The sequence below is a fragment of the Equus przewalskii genome, chromosome 4 (genome assembly GCF_037783145.1).
Source record: "Equus przewalskii isolate Varuska chromosome 4, EquPr2, whole genome shotgun sequence".
Classification (NCBI taxonomy): Eukaryota; Metazoa; Chordata; class Mammalia; order Perissodactyla; family Equidae; genus Equus; species Equus przewalskii.
The window spans coordinates 17,663,997-17,681,084 of record NC_091834.1 but is presented as its reverse complement, the minus strand read 5'-3'; the positions used below and the strand labels follow the sequence as shown (position 1 = coordinate 17,681,084).

The following is a 17,088-nucleotide window of genomic DNA, read 5'->3' as shown; positions in this document are numbered from 1 at the left end:
CCTCCTCCAGGTGGGATTCCACGACCATTCGGTCCTGGTGGCTGACACCCTCCATGTCCCTCTTCTGCAGTGCTTTCCTGGAAATGTCTTTCTTGTGTGAGGGGCTTCATGTAGTCGCGGGATAAGGTGTCGATGAAGCTGTTCTTTTGGATGGGAGGAACAGAGCTTCTAATTCTGCCTGTTTTACAAGTGGATCTTCAAGAACCTGCTGTCCGCCCCCCAGGATTTCACCAATGGGGAAACGGAGGCCGAGAGGCTGCGTGTGTGAGGGGCAGCCCACATCTTGGGGATGCTGGCATCTCTCTGCCTTTCCTCCTCTGAGCTTCCCTCTGCCTGGAACCTTTTCTCCTGTCTGCTCCTGGCTGGCCTAAATCCTGCTCATTTCTCCTGGCTCATTTTGAGACGTAACGTAACTTTTTTCTTTTTAAAGATTGGCACCTGAGCTAGCTGTTGCCAATCTTTTTTTTTTTTTTCTGCTTTTTCTCCCCAAATCCCCTGAGTTCATGGTTGTATGTTTTAGCTGTGAGTCCTTCTAGTTGTGGCACGTGGGACCCCGCCTCAGCATGGCCTGACCAGGGGTGCCATGTCCCCGCCCAGGATCTGAACCCGTGAAACCATGGCCCGCCGCAGCAGAGCGCGCGAACTTAACCACTGGGCCACCGGGCCAGCCCCCTCACGTAACTTCTAAAGTCTTCCCTGACCTCCTCCCTCCGTTGGTCGGACCTTCCAGGGCCTTCTGAAGCGTCTGGGCTTTCCCTGTCATGGCTGTACTGCTTTATGTGTGCACTATCCGGACTAGACTGTAAGCCACCAGAGGGCAGGGAGGTTTCCCTCCTTGAGAACGCAATCATTATAGCGCCAAATGAATGAATGAACCAGTTGTGCAGGAACCAGGACTCGACTCGCCGGCCCAGGACCCAGAAGCACCGTGAGCACATGGAGCCTGGGCTGCTCCATGGGTCTAATAATTCCCGGTCCCAGCTGGCCAGAGCAGGGAGGTCCCAGGGGCGCTCAGGGTCGCAGGCCTGCCTGGAACACGGGGCATTGTTAGGGCGAGGAGGCCAGGTGACCGGCCGCCCCGGGCGCGGGCGGTAGCGATTGCCCGCGCCGCCTCGAGGGGGCCCTGCGGCGGGCGCGGCCGCGAGCCAGGAGGACGGCCCGCCCGCGCGCTGCTCGCGCTGCTCGGCGCCCAGCCTGCTGCGGCCATCGCCCCGCGGGACCGCGCCGCCGCTCGCCCAGGTACCGGAGCGGGGCACGCGCCGCCGCCCTCTTTGTCTGGAGCCCAGCGCCGGCCTCTGCGCCCTGAGCGCGGGCAGGGGGCCCGGGGAGCGCGGGAACAAGAGCTGGGGGCGAGCGGGGACGAGAGCTCGGCCAGGATCTGGGACGCGGGCGCGGGGACGCGGCTGGGGCGCGGAGACGGGGCCGGGGCCGAGGGCGCGGGGACGCAGCTGGGGTGCAGGCCGCCTCGGCCGGGGACCCGCGGTGCCGGGGCTCCCTGGACGGCGGGCGCGGGCCGGAGCGGCACTGTCGCGGGCGCCGGGGAGGACTTCGGTCTCTACGACAGGTCCTGAGACTCCAGGGCGGAGAGCCGAGCCTGGGGCCGCAATGGGAAAGCTCAGGACACTTCTCCCGCTCTCTGCAAGCAGGCTGTCCGGTGCGTCTCTCTCTTTCCCTTTCCCTGTGGTGGGCGAGAGGCAGGGGGTCCCTTGGCGCTCCCTTTCTTCCTTTCGAAGGAGCGGAACGGGGCGGGGGGCGTCCGGGGCCGGGGCCACCTGTGGCACGTGCCTGCTGGCACGCCGGCGCTGACAGGAGGAGGGAGGGTCGGGGCGCGCCGGGTGCCGGCCGGGGTCTCCGCACGGTGCGGCACCCCGGCCGGATGAGCGAGCTGGGATCGTTTGCTTGGAGTGATTTGAAAATCTGTGTGTGGCTGGGAAGGGACTCAAGAGCTCCACTCGCACTCTTAAGACAGTGCAGAGGGTGACCTTCACTCTCCAATGTGGTTCAAAAAAAAAAAATCAATGCGTCCCCGGGGTGTGGGGCCAGCAGAGAGCACTGTTGAGGGTGGTCACTGCCCACTTAGGAGCCCTCGCACACTTTGATTCTCTGGTGTAGTTTTCCCTCTATTTTTCACTCTTTGCAGTGTGAAGGCATGATCTTCGAGGACTCTTAAAATATACTAAAACTATGAATGCAAAAGTTGCCGTGGCATTAATTTGCGTAGCCTTTCAGAACTACCCGTTTTGACATTTTGGTATATTTGGTCTGTGCATATTATTCTTTTCGAAGTGCTGTAGTTCTTTCCCTTTTGAAAGAAACTTGCGTGCCCTTGTAATTCTCCCCTCTGTGTCCTGGGAGGTTATGTTTGCAAATCAATCAACAAGTATTAAGAAAGGCGTTTCTGTGCAGAGGCGGGGAGGGGCGGGGGAGGGGTCAGGGAGTCGCTGCAGCTGGAGGGTGGAGGGGGCGAGGCCAGTCCTAGAGACTCAGGGGAGGGCTGTGCACCAGGAGCTGCCTGCGGGAACTGGCAGGAGGCCAGACTCCTGACCTCAAAGACCAAGTACTAGTAATCACACTTTGTAATATTACAAAGTAATACTGACCTCAGAGACAATGCAATAGCGTGGTTCACAGAGAGCGAGCCTGTTCGCGGTGTTTGTGCTAAATGCTTGCACGCATTCGTTTCATTTCCCCAAATAACAACCCTTGGAGGGAGCTGGGAATATTGCACCATTTTACAGATGTGCAAACTGAGGCAAACAAACACTTAGGAGGGTACCTGGCCCAAGTAGATGAAACACGTGCTGGCACAGCCCAGGGTTCCTGCCAGGACTGTGGGGTTCCAGGGCCCTGTTCGTCCCCGCCACCGCAGCACGTCTGACTGTGGAGAGGATGCATGTCCTGACAGCACATTTGTCAGCTGAGGTGCCAAAGCTATCAGCAGCTGTGGATGAAATGGATGAGTTATTTCTTCAAGAACCACCAAGAGAGAAACAGTAGTAGCCTTAGGGAACTGGGTGCTCCTGGATGCAAATTGGCTGGCTTTTTACAGTGTAGCTTTGGCACCTAATGGTTTTAAATGGAGCTACTTGCAAATGTGACCCTGGGAGCTAAACGTCACAGGGTCAAAGTAGGTTCCTGGGCTGCAGGAGATAGTGCGGATGGGGATAAAATTGGCCTAGGAAGAAGACAATAAGGTAAGAAAAGTGAGGGAAAAGGCTAGGAGGGGAAGATTTCTGACCTACCCTCTGGCAGTGGCAGCTCGTCCATAAGGCCCATTTTACAGATGAGTAAATCTGTGAAAGTCCAGAATGGCTAAAACTGGATCAGACCCACTGCTCTGGCTCTCTCTCCGGCCGTGTGCCTTCCCTAGGATCAGGCTGGCATAAACCACCGTGCTTGGCGGGGAGCTTTTTGTTCCCTCCAGCACCCTCCTCCCCTCAACTCTGTGAACTCCTTGGGGGGAGAGATGCAGGGCGTTCCCGCAAGAGAACGAGCCAGGTTCTGCGGACATAAGGGGCTGTTGTGTTCCCCCACCGAGGGCATGGCCCCTCCCTGGGGAGCGAGGCTTCCTTCCAGTGGCTCCCAGCGTGGCTTTCTCGGGAAGAGGCCTCGGTTTTGTGACTGGGTCTGTAAGGTCTGCTCTAGGCAGCAGGAGCTGGGCTGGGTGGGGTCCAGAGGTGCCCTGACCCAGGACCCCAGGCCCTTTTCTGTAGGACTCGGTAAGCACGGGAGTCATTGGTGAGCTAGAGCCGGCCCCGTCCACCCAGAGTCCTTTGCAGTCTTCTCTGTTAATCCAGAATAAGGGTTTCTGGTTAGTTGGTTAGTAAAGCAGGCGCTGCTGTTTGTTCCTGGCAGTTAGCAAGGGTGTTCGAAACCATCACCATCTATGCTGACATTGTCTAGGTTTTCTGTGAGCTGTTGTAGCTGCTGAAATACAATTACTTTTTTAACCCTCATGGCTGAGCAGAGGGGGATGCGAGGGGATATGGCGTGGCCTGGTCTTCTCAGGGATGTCCACATGGAACTGGTACTTAAACCCAAACTGTCCCACTGCGAGAAAGTGTTTCCACACTGCCTCACAGTTTTTAAAACCCAAGACATTAAATATTGGTTCCATCAAAATATTGCTGAACGTGAGTTAACTTCTCTTAGGTTCAGAAAACATTTTGAATCTTCTAGTGTGTTGACTCCTCAGAATGGCCGATGTGCCACTCCACATTGTGAGTGAGCTCAGGGTAGCAACAGTTATGTCTTTAATATCTGTCCGTTTCCTATAAAAGCAGAAAACCAGAATCTCCAGGTTTCTTGACCTTATTATTACACTCTGCATATCAGCAATGTGCCTGGTGAACGCCCACTGTTTCGGTGTGGGTCAGCCAGCTGTCTGCCCTGTCCACCAGGTGGGCCCTCCTGTAGGGACATCTTGCTCTCCTTCTCTGTGTGTGCTTGGGGACGTCTGGGTTCACTGTGCGCCTGGCCCTGACACAGCCCTGCCCAGTGTCCCCTACCTGGTGTCGCAGCCCCTACTGGGGGCTGCCTCTGCTTGATAGGAGGGAGGAGGCCAGGGAAGGTGAGGATGGCTGCTGCCTGGGGCCACCATTAGGAGCCATCAGAATGCCCCACTGTGTCCCTGAAGTAATGATGGTCATCACGATGACCCTTAGACATTTAAAAAGAGTTTTGTTAATTTTTTTAAAAAGAAGGCAGTGATCTGGTGTTAATATATTTTGTCCCAAATGGGAAAAATTAATAAAAAATTTATGTTTAAGGAGTCCTTATCAGTGGTCAGGAAAATCCCCTCCAGTCGAGTACTCCCTGATCATGCCGGGGAGGTGTTCCTCAGAGCCACTCCCTCTGGGAGAGAAACCTTTCTCCGTCCGTATCTCCACAGTTTTGCTACTGTGTCCTGGCAGGAGCCCTCTACAAGCATCCGTCCTGCTCACAGCCTAAGACCCTTGCAAGAATAATGCCTTCTTTTGACTGCATGGTGACCTACTTGGACCCAGGGCGCTTGCTACCTGAGGTCTGATAGTTGCCCAACCTTGCAAGACATGGTTTTTGTCTCCATTTTCTGGAATCGGATGCTGAGACTCAGCGAGGTTAAATCACTTCCCTGTGTCATGGGACTGGTGAGCCCAGGGCTGGTTGGAACCCAGGTCTTTCTAGGGGAAAGCCTGTGCCTGGTGCTCGTCTGCAGAAGGCGCATGTCCCCTTGGTTACCAGGGGCCTGAGCTTGTGAGTGGGTGGCATGGTGTGGTGCTGGGCGCAATCCCGGATTGCAACCCAGGTCCGTCTGCAGTGCTGGGACTTCTTCCCAAGACCAGGGGTCTCCACAGTCCCCCCGCCTCCCTCGCCCCTCCTCGAGGGGGGCCAGCGAAGGCACGGGGCGCCCTGCCATCCACCGCTGGGTTCTGGCCACAGCTGCTTCCTCAGACAGGGATTGCAGGTTTTTCTTTCCTCCTCTTCCTTCCTCCCTCAGCTCTAATTATGGCACGTGGTGAGCTGCCTGCCTTCCTCTTCCTCTTCTCCTTGGGAGCGATCATTGCACTCAGTACACCCTTTGCAGGCCCGGCTTTGTTTTTAAGATTTGGAAGACATCTGTAGAAATCCTTATTCCAGCTTCCCGAGGGGCTGTTGGCGCCGCTCCTGGCCAGGCTGCGCCCCATCCATCGGGGGACCCTCCATGTGGGCTCAAGGGTCTCACCTCCTTTCATTGTGTCTCTGTGGCAGCAGCAGGGTGTGACCTAGTGCCTCCAGGGTATAGATTTTCTGAAACTGGTCATGAACAACGAAAGCCAGTCCCTGAGGTTTTGAAGACACAGGAACGAAATAGTTGCAGTGGTGAAAGAAGCAAGTGGTCTTGGGAAGTGGCTCAGGCAGCGTCCCTTCTTTCTGCTTCTCTGTTTTTCTTTCTTTTCTTTTCACAGAAGAGGCGGCGGTGCTCCGGGCACTTGGGAAGCTGGTTATTTCACACCGGGGGATTCAGGAATCTGTTCTCTCCCCATTATCCTGGAACACAGCTGTAGTGTGTTGCGTCTCACTCACCGTGCAGCCGGACAGGACACGGGGAGCAGGCCCACATCTGGCCGGCCGAGTCGCCTGGGGCCAGGCTGGGCCATTAGCTGGGGCGTCTGCGTTCTGTACACATTCCTCCTGGAGCTGCGGCGCTGGCTCCAGGAACAAAGGGGCCCCATTGACTTGGTCCTGGCGTTCTTCTCCGCTCGTAATCCATCACCTTTCTCAGAGGTTTCCTGTGTGCTCACCCCCTCACCACTGGTGATTTTGGATGCAGATCAAAGGTACAGTTCAGGCAGCGTGCTAGGAGAAAGAGCTGGGCTCTGGCGGCCACAGACCTGGGGTAAAACACCCTGTGTCACCCTGACTGTCCTCACTGGTCCCCATCTGCAGCCTGGGGACGTGGCTTCCCTCCACAGGACTCACACCAGCGCTCCCTGTGGTGGTGTTTGGTATGACTTCCGTTGGCCAAGTGGCCCTGGGCAGGTGTCCCTCCTTTCTGGTGGGCTACTGCTTACTCTGGTTCTGCTAAATTTCCATAGCCTGAGGCTTCCTGCTGGAGTAGCACTTCCCCATTCTTGGAAGCGCTATCTGATCCCCCACGGGCACAAGCCTGTGCCACAACAGGAAGAGGTGGTGGGGACGTGTGAGTTTGTCCTGGTGATCCGGGACAGGCATGTTTCCAGTTCCTCTCCTCTGGAAAGGTCCGAAGCATCCAGTGGCCGGGGGTAAAGGAGAGGGAGCATGCCTATGCTTGTCACCACTGGGCTGGGCGCCGAGGGAGGCGAGAGGGGCTCTCAGCTGGTTAGAAAGGTGTTTTATCCCCTTCTGGACACAGGATGGGAGGGGGCATTTGTCTTCTATGTTGCTCAGAGCGTAGGAGAAGATTCCTAAGTAAGGGACATGTCTTGGCTTTTTGACTCTTTCTACAAAATAATTTTCATGTAATATGTCCTTGCTATAGACTTGGAAAAGAGGGGAAAATGCTAAGGAAGTTGGAAATAGTACCACCCCGGAGGCTGTGAATCCGCCTGCTTCATGCCTTGTACTCACTGTGCTTTTTGTTTACCAAGCTGAGATCATACGTATTATTTTGTGTCCTGCATTTTAGATCAGCGTGGCGGTATAAGCATTTCCCCGTTTGAAACTAACTCTGCATGTACACAAGTGGTGACGACAGTACAGGGTCCCTGTATGTGGAAGTGTGGTAAGGTGCGTGATGACCATTTGTCCTCTGGCCACACACAGCCTGTGTGCATCCTTGCACAGAGATCCTTGGGCAAGATCCTGGCTAGTCCTGTTCTTGGAAGGACTTCTAAGGCTGATTGAGGTCAAAGAACAGAAACTTTTCTTGATTGTAGTAACATATACATAACGTAACATTTACTATTTTAATCATTTTTAAGTGTGCAGTTCTGTGACACTAAGTATATTTTTGGGCAACCATCACCACCATCCATTTCCAGAACCGTTTTCATCTTGCAAATATGAAACTGTCCCATTACACATGAACTCCTCATTCTCTCTCCCCCAGCCCCTGGCACCCACCCTCCTACTTTCTGTCTCTATAAACTTGACTCCTCTAGGACCTCATGTAAGTGGAATCATACAGTATCTGTCCTTTTGTGATGGGCTTATTTCACTGAGCATCATGTCCTCAAGTTTCGTTTATGTTATAGTGTGTTAGAACTTCCTTGTAATATTCCGTTGTATGTATAGACCTCATTTTGTTTATTCATGAGTTGGTGGACACTTACACGCTGTTTCCCCCTTTGGGTTATTGTGAATAATGCTGCTGTGACATGGGTGCACAAGTGTCATCTGAGTCCCTGCTTTCCATTCTTTGGGGTATACACCCAGAAGTGGACACACACTTTTTGACGTCCCTTGATCTATATGGTCAGGTTGCAGTTGAGAAATGGTGTGCTCTCTGGCTCCTCTCAGAGTTCACTCTTGTCCCGGAACCCCGGGTGGGGCTGGCGCCCACCGGGTATAAACCAGGCCTGCAGGAAAAGGAAGAAGGAGACTTCTTACCGAGCTATTTTGACAGATTGTGTAAACTCAGTGATTAATGGAACGAGAAAGCAGGAAGAATGTCTTTCATTTAAAAAAAAAAAAAGCCTTCGGGGTTGCTTGGTTTTATTTTCAATTAAAAGGGTCTGATTTTGTTTCTGGAGAATGGTTTTAATTTGGATAAATGGTTCCATCTGGGAGCCGCATGCCAGCGCCTGTGATCTGTGAGTGCAATTACTCAGGGTTTCCTCGGCTCCTTTTCTGAGGGAACAGCACGGAGCTGGCCCTGCTTTGGTTTGGCCTTGGTGACATGGCCGTGAAGGCGCTGTGCCTCGGAGGGAGGCAGCCTTTCTGTCGGTACTTGGAGCCTGCGGGGCCCGGGCGGCCCAGAGAGCGCGGCCTGAGGCCCAGCGTGGTGGACGCTGGTTAATTTTTACCCTCTAAGAATGTGCTCACAATCTCAAGTCAGGAATGCCAACCGGCAGGCCACCCCCTTGCCCCGCCCTGGAACACGTTGCGCCAGAATCACTGGCATCTTTTCCAGTGTGGGCATTTGCAGGGTCGGTCAGGTGTGGAGGCGGTGGCAGGGGAGACACCCTTACGTTGTGCTCTATTCTTCCAGGCTCCCTGGGCCAGGCAGGCTTCAGGTCCAGGCATGGGCTCTCTGTGGGGTGGTCAGGTGGGGCTTCTTTCAAAGGGGATGTTGGGCTCAAGGAGGTGAGGGAGGAAATCCTGGGGGCTCTCTGGGAAGGAGCCATATCGGGGAGGAACAGTGAGGATGGAGGCCCTGGCAGGAACTGCCTAGTGTGTTCCTGGAGCAGTGAAGGGATTGAGGAAGGCAAAGGGAATAAGACATGAGATGGGGCGTTCCATTCTTTAAACTAGGAAAACTGGGTCAAGGCCTTAGCTTTCCATGCTGTTTAAACAGTGGAGGTTGCAGATCTGCCACTAATGCCAGTGACCTAGGGGGCTGGTGGGAGCCTGAGTGGGGTGGAGTGTCTGCACCCGGTGTCCAAGAGCACAGCCCACAGGGGCTTGCTGGACGAGGTGGTGGAAGAATTGTGGAGCCTGGAGGTCTTTTAGCCCTCTGCTGTTTGGGGCGAAGACCCCGCGGCCCAGAGTGAGAGGCACACCTAGCCTGGGAGGCGGGGCCTCGTCTTGCAGGCGAAGCGAGTGTGCCCCTAGTTCTTGGAGCAGCAAGTGGCCGGGCCCACCAGGCTGCGGGACGCCCACACCCACCCTGGGTCTGGTGGTGCCCTGCTGGCTTGTGGAGAGGCTGGGTGTGGGCACACAGCCCCTGACAAAGGGTGGTTCTTAGCATAAGGAATAGTGAAGTCTGGGTCGGGGGGCTGGTGAGGAGCAGAGAGGAGCGAGGACCGACCCTGTGCTGGGTGGGCCAGCCCAGGGGGGCTGCCCTGTTGGAGGGGTTGGGCGGGGCCTCATCCTTCGGAGGCCCAGCCTGCGCTGGGACCTCATGGAGAGATGTTGATAGCGCCTAAGCTCCGTGTTCCAAAAGGCAGAGCAGGATGTGCACCCCCATTTCTGGAGCAGCCTTTGCAGCTCCCCCTGGGCCTCTCACACACCTTTCTGCTGCCTACCTGCAAGGCTGAGATTTTCAGCAGGCTACACTGATGAAAAGTTTGGGTGAGATGATAATTGGCAACAACAGAGTGGATCTCTTTACCCCTCCCATGCTCATTGAAATGGGAATAATCCAGAGTGGAGGTCATCTTTAAGAGAATCGTGTACTTTTACAGCATTTTGTTTATTGCTAGAGACACCATCGCAACCTGGATGATGTTCGTACACGTACAAAAGGTGCCCCTTCTCACACTAACACACACATGGGCAGCTTCTGTTCCCGGCTAGGTTTTCACAAAGGCTCAGTGTAAGGAGCACAGGGGATGGTGTACTTTTCACTCTGAGTATTTTCCCAAACCTGTATCATATCTGAAGCATTTCCCATGTCTCCACACTGACTTCACAGTTGTCACCGTGGTGCCTTCTTTCAACTCTGGAGGACGAGGCCAGACTCTGCATGAGCGCTCACCGCCGGGCTGGCTCTTCGTGAGGAAGTGGTCAGAGCTGCTGCTTTCGGACAGTAACAGCTCCTCTTCAGCCCCGGCTTGTTGGGTGTCTTCCGGCCGCTTTGATTTTGTGCCTAGCCCCTGGGGAGGTCTGTGCAGCCTCCCTATGGCAGTGATACGGCCCCTCTGCAGCGGCTGGCTGTCCTGTGCGGAGGGACTGAGTTTCCTCCCCTGCTCCAGAACCTGCGGGCCGTGGCGGGCGGGAGGCCTGTGCGGCTCTTGCCGAGTTACGTCTTCGCAAGCTGGTTTAGCTCTGCTGTCTGCAGCGGCTCCCCAGGACGCGAGCGGCAGGGGCTGGCACAGCAACGGTGTCTAGCCGTGTGCTGGTGAGGCGAAGTGCCCTGGAGCCGTGATGCCGACCTTTGCTCTGTGAGTCTTTGTGACCAAGACTGCTGGCTGGTGTCCAGCTAGGACCTGTGGGAGCTGAACTCAGCTCTCCAGCCAGTAATGTTCTAGTGGGTCCAGACAGGCTCAGCTTTCAGTTTTCACGGCCACGTGGGTTGGGCGGAGGGCTGGACCAGCAAGGACTTGGCCGACCGTGATCTCTCGCCTGCTGTCCCTTGACCCTTGGGTCTACTGTCTTCCTCCCACATGTCTGCACTGGTTATTTCTGCAGCGTTCCACCTGTCATCAGACCTGGGTGCTTTGAGGACTAACATCAGTCCCGTGGTGCCAGCTGGTGTTGAGCAAAGAGGAGGCCTCGGCCGGGTGCTGCTGGGGACGGTGTGGTCCTGCCTGTTTGCTCTGGGGGTGGGGTGGGAAGGGAGCGGGCTCTGCAGTAACCGATGTGGTGCTGGTTGCTGCCTCGGCCACCGCTTCTCCACGTGACCCTGGGACAGTCACCGAGCTTCTCTGAAGGGCTGCTGAACACTGGGGTTGGTATTAAGGACCTCCCTGGGTTGCTGGTGGTACAGGGTGACATCCTGTACTGGAGGTCTTGAGTATACTCTGGGTGCCATTGTTGTTCCTTTCCTTTCGTCATTACTTTTTCACCTTTTCAAACAGCTGAATCCGAAAAAGCATTTTCCTCCATGCCAGCCCCCCTCCCTGAGACAGACCTCCTGGGAAGGAGGTGGGCTGTGGGGCCCCTGGAGCTCTCGAGGGTCGGGTGGGGCCCTTCCTGACGCCCAGTTAGCATGTCCTTTGTCTTCTGACGTATTCTGGGATCCTGTTGGGTACATTTTGTTCGTATCTCTCTCCTCACTAAAATCTGAGCTCTTCCAAGGACAAGACCCTGTCTTCCTGTATTTTTGTGTGATAAGAGCTTTGCAAGCAGCTTAGAGTTGGCTGCGTGACCTCGGGCAAGGCGTTACATCACGGAGCCTCATTCTGTCCTTGGGAAGCCGCGCTGCCTCCCTAATCTGAAGCGCATCCGGTGTGCTTCACAATGGGAGGAGACAACTCCACACCCAGATGGAAACATTCTAGAAGCTGCTTCTTTACTTGAAGAGGGAGGTGCTTGCACATTTTCCCAGGGTTGCATTAATTTTTACAGAATTTTTCAGAAAGATCCACCGTTTTCTTCTTTCTTGGAGTTTTGCTTTGCAATCTACTCCATTAGCTTTCAGAGGAGCCAATTGACAGTTATCTCACTGACTTGAGAACTAGTGCTCTGTTATTTTCTTGGAAAATAGCCACATTCCAAGTTGTCATATTATAGAAAGTTGATGGTAATTGCCCGCCAGGAGTCCACGAGGGCTCTCTGACAAGGGCTGCAGATACAAAGCTGTCACTTTACTGTTCTTGTAGCACAAAAGAATATTCTTTTTGCACAGAGTGTGTTGCAGAGTTTCCTTGAAATCCACCCTGTAATATGGCAAGAATTATTTCCTTTGTCTTCTACTCAAAATGGATTCCAGTCTTGATACAGACCCACTATTGATGTGTGATCTCTTGTCTAATGTTTAAGTGAGAGTGTTGTTGTTATAAAAATGTTGGGCATCCAGCAGACTCCTGTTGAGAAAAGAGTCGCCTCTCCCACTTATCTGCTTTCTGCTGAGGCTGCTCAGATCATGTTCACAAATTCTTTCTTTGGGACTGAATGCATTTAAAAAACTGGCCAAATTGTGGAGAGATGCTTTGATCAGCTGTATGGTACTCTTGGCGCCTGGAAGCACACAGCTCGCCATTCACATGAGGAATGGGTGAGGTGACACCAAGAGGGTGGCTTTGTTCTCCAGCCACAGTCAGGGCACAAGTTCTCTCTCCCTCTGTCCTTCCCCACAGAGGCAGCAGCCCACTCGGAGCCATGGTGTGACCAGTTGGCATCTGGCCTTGGCACTGGGTGAAACCCATGGCCCGGTGGCACACAACCCCCATCACCTACCTCAGTTTCCATTCTGTTCCAGCTGATGAATGAGATGTGGCGCAGTGTCAGTTCATAGACCTCAGGCTTGCTGCGAATAAAAGCTGCGGCCCTGCGGGTGGCAGAGGCGGCGAAGGACAGGGACTGACATTAATTATTGAGCGTTTGTGAGGCCTGTCAGGGAGTGGCTCGTTTGTTCATTGGCTCACTCTTTGCTTCCAGGCAGCGGGCGTGTACTGAGTGCCAACTGTATCCCAGGTGTGGTGCACCCTCCCCAGCTCTGGAGAGAGCGGGACTCGGGGGGCTCTGCGGCTTGCCCGCTGTCTCGGCTGGCACAGCGTGTTTCCTTAGAGCCCCTGGCGCTGCCAGCTGCTGCCCCTGCTTCTCGCAGTCCCACCAGGAGCCTTGAGCTGCCCTGCGGTCTCCCTGCCCCTGTGAGCCCGTGTGGCCTCCCAGGCCCTTTGGGGTGCCAGGCGTTGCAGAGGCCCGTGGGTGCGGACAGCCGAGGGGAGCAGGGGTCCGGAGAACCGGCCAGTGGCCCCGAACTTCTTTTACTGTTTTAGGCAGCAGCTGGCAGAGGCTGTCGTCTTAGGTCAGCACGAGACCTTACAGAGCAGAGTCGCCTGGCCCAGCGGCCAGAGGGAGCCAGTCCTCTTCTCGGTGCGCCCACGGTGTGGAAAGGCGAGACCAGCCTTAGAGAGAGTTGGCTGCCTGCTCATTCCGATGGTGACCTCCAGTGTCATCAGGACTTGAGGCTGGCATGGGGCTCTAAACAGATGCAGAGTGACTCCTTTGGCCTCTGCCCTGGTCCCACCTTGCTCTGGCCCCAAATCTGCTTTACTTCACTGTGAAGGGAGGTGGCTAGTGGTAGATGGACCAGGTAGAGATTCAGGCTGCCTGCCCAGTTTCACTCTGAGTCTCTCATGTCACTAGTTGTACAAGTCACCTGCCTTTCTGATGTCGGTTATAGGGGCCGAGAGTGTCCTGAGTAGTATAGCCAGGGTGATGAGACTGGGGTCAGGGTTGGGGGCTCCTGAGGACCGTGGGGTTGGGGACAGAGGTGGGTCCTAAGGACCATGGGGCTGAGGGTAGGAGTGGGTCTTGAGGATCATGAGGTCTGGGCGGGGGAGGGCCTGAGTACCATGGGGTCCGGGGTGGGGGTCCTGAGGACCATGGGGTTGGCTGAAGGGGGTCTCTCCGTCATAGCTCTCATCACATTTCTCTTTAGTTACTTCCTACTACCTGGTGGTGAACTCTCCCTGCATCATTTTGGGATTGAAGCCACGTCTGTTAGAAGTTCACTCTCCCGGGGCTGAGGGCTCCCCTTGGCTTGCATGTGCAAGGCTTTTTTTGCTATCATTCACAAAAGACCCAGGAACTTAGCATTGGCTGCATCTGTGCAGTGGTGTAAAATGAAAAGGAGACTGCAAATGAAGTAGAGACAAGCTCAGTGGGTCGTTGTTGAACTTAAAAGACTTTTTCACCCCACTTAAAGAAAATGTTCAACTTTTCAGGAAATTTGAAAAAATAGTATAATGAACACTTGTATACCCTCCACCTAGATTTACTGTATTTGTTTTCAGGGTTTTTTTTTGCCATTTTGTCACATTTGTTTTATCTCTCTTTATTTATGTAATCTGAAAAGTTGTACACATCGTGAGCTTCACCCGTACATACTCTAGCCTGCATTTCCTGAGAACAAGGACATTTTCCCACATCCCTCAAGACCATGATTACACTAAGAAAGTTAATATTGGTTTTGCAACATCAGCTGATGTCCTACCTTTACTGCACTGTTTCTCAATTGGCCCCCAAGTGGTTTCTTGCTGTGACTCAATCTGCCCAGAATCCCATCGTAGTTTGCACGTTGAAATGGGTGACGACTACCATCTGGGCTCAGCGAACAGGCCCCCTGCTTTCTTTGTTTTAATATCACTGTTATTTTTCCACAACTTTTTTATTTCGGAAGACTTTTTTTAAATTACATTTTTATTTTGAGAATTTTCAGGCAGTTGTAAGAAATAAGACAAAGAGAACCTGTGTACTCTTGACCCTGTCTCCCCCTGTGGAAACATCTTGAAAAACTATAGGACAGTATCACAGCCAGGATGCTGACATCGACATAGTCAAGATGCAGAACAGTCCATCCCTAAGGATCTCTCACGTGTTGCTTTACAGCCACCCCCACTTCCCTCCCATCTCCACCCCTCCGTCACCTCAGCAACCACTAATCTGTTCTCCATTTCTATAAATTTTTCATTTCAAGAATGTCCTATAAATGGAATCATGCAGTGGGTAGACTTTTGGGATTGGCTTCTTTCACTCAGCATAGTCCTTTGCAGATCCATCCAGGTTTTGCTATATCAGTGTTCCATTCCATTTCATTGCTGAGTACTGGTTTGTGGTGTGGACAGACTACCATTAGTTTAACTGTTCAGTCTTGAAGGACGTCTTCACTGAGTCTCCATGAACATGGTATGTCACTCCAGTTGTTTAGATCTTTTTTGATTTTTTTTTTTTTTTTTGGCGAGGAAGATTTGCCCCGAGCTAAACATCTTTGCCAGTCTTCCTCTAGTTTGTACATGGGATGCCTTCACAGCATGGCTGATGAGTGGTGTAGGTTCACTCCCAGGATCTGAACCCGCAAACCTGGGGTGCTGAAGCGGAGCACGTGGAACTTTACTCAGCTACAGGGCCAGCCCCTTCTTTGATTTTTTTCATTAATGTTGGGTAGATTTCAATATATAAGTCCTGTATATGTTTTGTTAGATTTACACCCAAGTATTTCACTTTTTTGGAGCAATTGTAAATGGTATTGTATTTTTAATTCTAGTATCTATGTGCTCATTGCTAGCACGTAGAAATGCACTTGACTTTTATGTGTTTATGTTATATCCTGTGATCTTGATAAATTCACTTATTAGTTCCAGGAGTTTTATTTTGTAGATTTCCTGGAATTGTCTATGTTGACAATCACGGCATCTGAAAATAGGGACAGTTTTTAAAATTTTTTCCTTGAGGAAGATCAGCGCTGAGCTAACGTCTGCTGCCAATCCTCTTTTTTTTCTGCTGAGGAAGACTGGCCCTGAGCTAACATCCATGTCTATCTTCCTCTGCTTTATATGTGGGACGCCTACCACAGCATGGCTTGCCAGGCAGTGCCGTGTCTGCACCTGGGATCTGAACTGGCAAACCCCAGGCTGCTGAAGCGGAACGTGAGAACTTAACCACTGCGTCACTGGGCTGGCCCCCAAGGGACAGTTTTATTTAGTCCTTTGCATAGACTTTTTGAAGACCCCAGGGCAGTTTTCTCACAGGATATAGCACAATCTGGATTTGTCTGGTTCTTTCCTCGTTATCAGATGCAGGATCACACAGGTGTGAGGTGGGGTACCTCCCCTTGCCTCCCGTCAACAGGTTGGAGTGTCTGTTGTCCCATTTGTGGCCGCCAAGCACGATTCCCCTGATGCAGGCTCCCGGCCGTCGTCAGTGTCACGTGCACCTTGCCCTCTGTCCCTTTGAGACTGTGAGCCTTCTGCTTCTCAGTTGCCTGTCACTCAATGGTTTAGCATCCAAGTGTGATCCTGGCCTGAATCAGTTATACTGGGGTTGTGCAGTGGTGGACCTTAACTGTTTTTACGCACTTTAGAAGCACTCATTATTTTGCGAATAGTCAGATTGTTAATAACCAATCCCTCTTACCTGGGTAAAGTAAGAATTTTATTTATTGTTTTAATTCTTTAAATGGTCTGTAAATTTGGCAAAACAAAAATGCTCTTCCATTTGTCCTCCTCAAACGTCACTTCGTGGTGGCACTCTGGGTGCTGTCCGGGAGGTCCTGTGCAACCTCGTTGGCAACGGGACTGAAGCTGTCATTGCAGCCACATGGCAGATCCGATGCAGGGTTTGCCTGCCCAGGTCAGCCAGCCGTTCAGGTGGCTCTGCTGAAAGCCCGTGTTTGTGACATTTGTCTAAGTCAGGGCTTTTCAAGGTGAGGTCCTGGGACCAGCATCAGCATCGCTGGAGGCCTGTTAGAAATGCCAGTTCTGGGCTCCACTCTGGCGGAGCGTTGCTGCCTCAAACCTCTGGACTGGGGATGGCAGTTGGAGGTGGAGTCCGATGCTGCTCCTGTCTGAGAACCCCTAGTTGTTTATCTGTTTTCCAGGATGTCTAGCTCTGGAACCCCGGTGAAGGTGTGCAGTCCGGTGTCTTTAAGACCCATTGTGGGTTTGCAACCATCCACACGTGTCATCGTGTCAGACTGTGGTGGGGAGCCGTTGCTAAGCCTCCCCGGGGCCTATGCCTGGAAAGAGATGCATTTACCATTCTTGGACTTAGGGGAGCTCCTTTGAGCAACCTGGACCCCAATTCGTGTTCCTGCCCAAGACGAGGACGCCGGCAGAGTGTGGGCTTGGAGAGTGAGGTAGCAGGGACAAGTGTGAAGTCGTGCGTGTTTTCAGCCTCTGCTCCTATTTAGCTTTGACTGGCTTCCTGCCGTAAGGGGTGATAATCGGCATTTCTGGAGGTCGGTGCCTCGGGAGTGGGCTCTGCTGTTGGGGATTAGCTTTTATTTTTCACTAAACAGAGGTAGACTGAGCTGCTTCTGTGTGCAAGGCTGCGTGCTTCTCATACAAAGAGAATCGAGGTCTTAGAGCTCGGGAGCTGTGG

The 17,088-nt window shown here is 53.2% G+C and overlaps 1 protein-coding gene across 9 annotated transcripts in view; it reads left to right on the top strand.

The window, feature by feature from the left end:
- The first annotated feature begins 928 nt into the window (after positions 1-928).
- TNS3 (tensin 3) overlaps positions 929-17,088 on the top strand; it is a 260,512-nt gene continuing 244,352 nt past the window's right edge. For 2 of the 9 annotated variants that reach the window (XM_070615550.1, XM_070615546.1), the window contains exon 1: positions 1,176-1,239. The gene's annotated coding sequence lies outside the window, so the exon portion shown is untranslated. Of the gene's footprint in view, positions 1,240-1,435; positions 1,655-17,088 lie in introns of those variants that run through there. The other 7 variants (XM_070615538.1, XM_070615557.1, XM_070615541.1 and 4 more) reach the window with 7 other exon arrangements.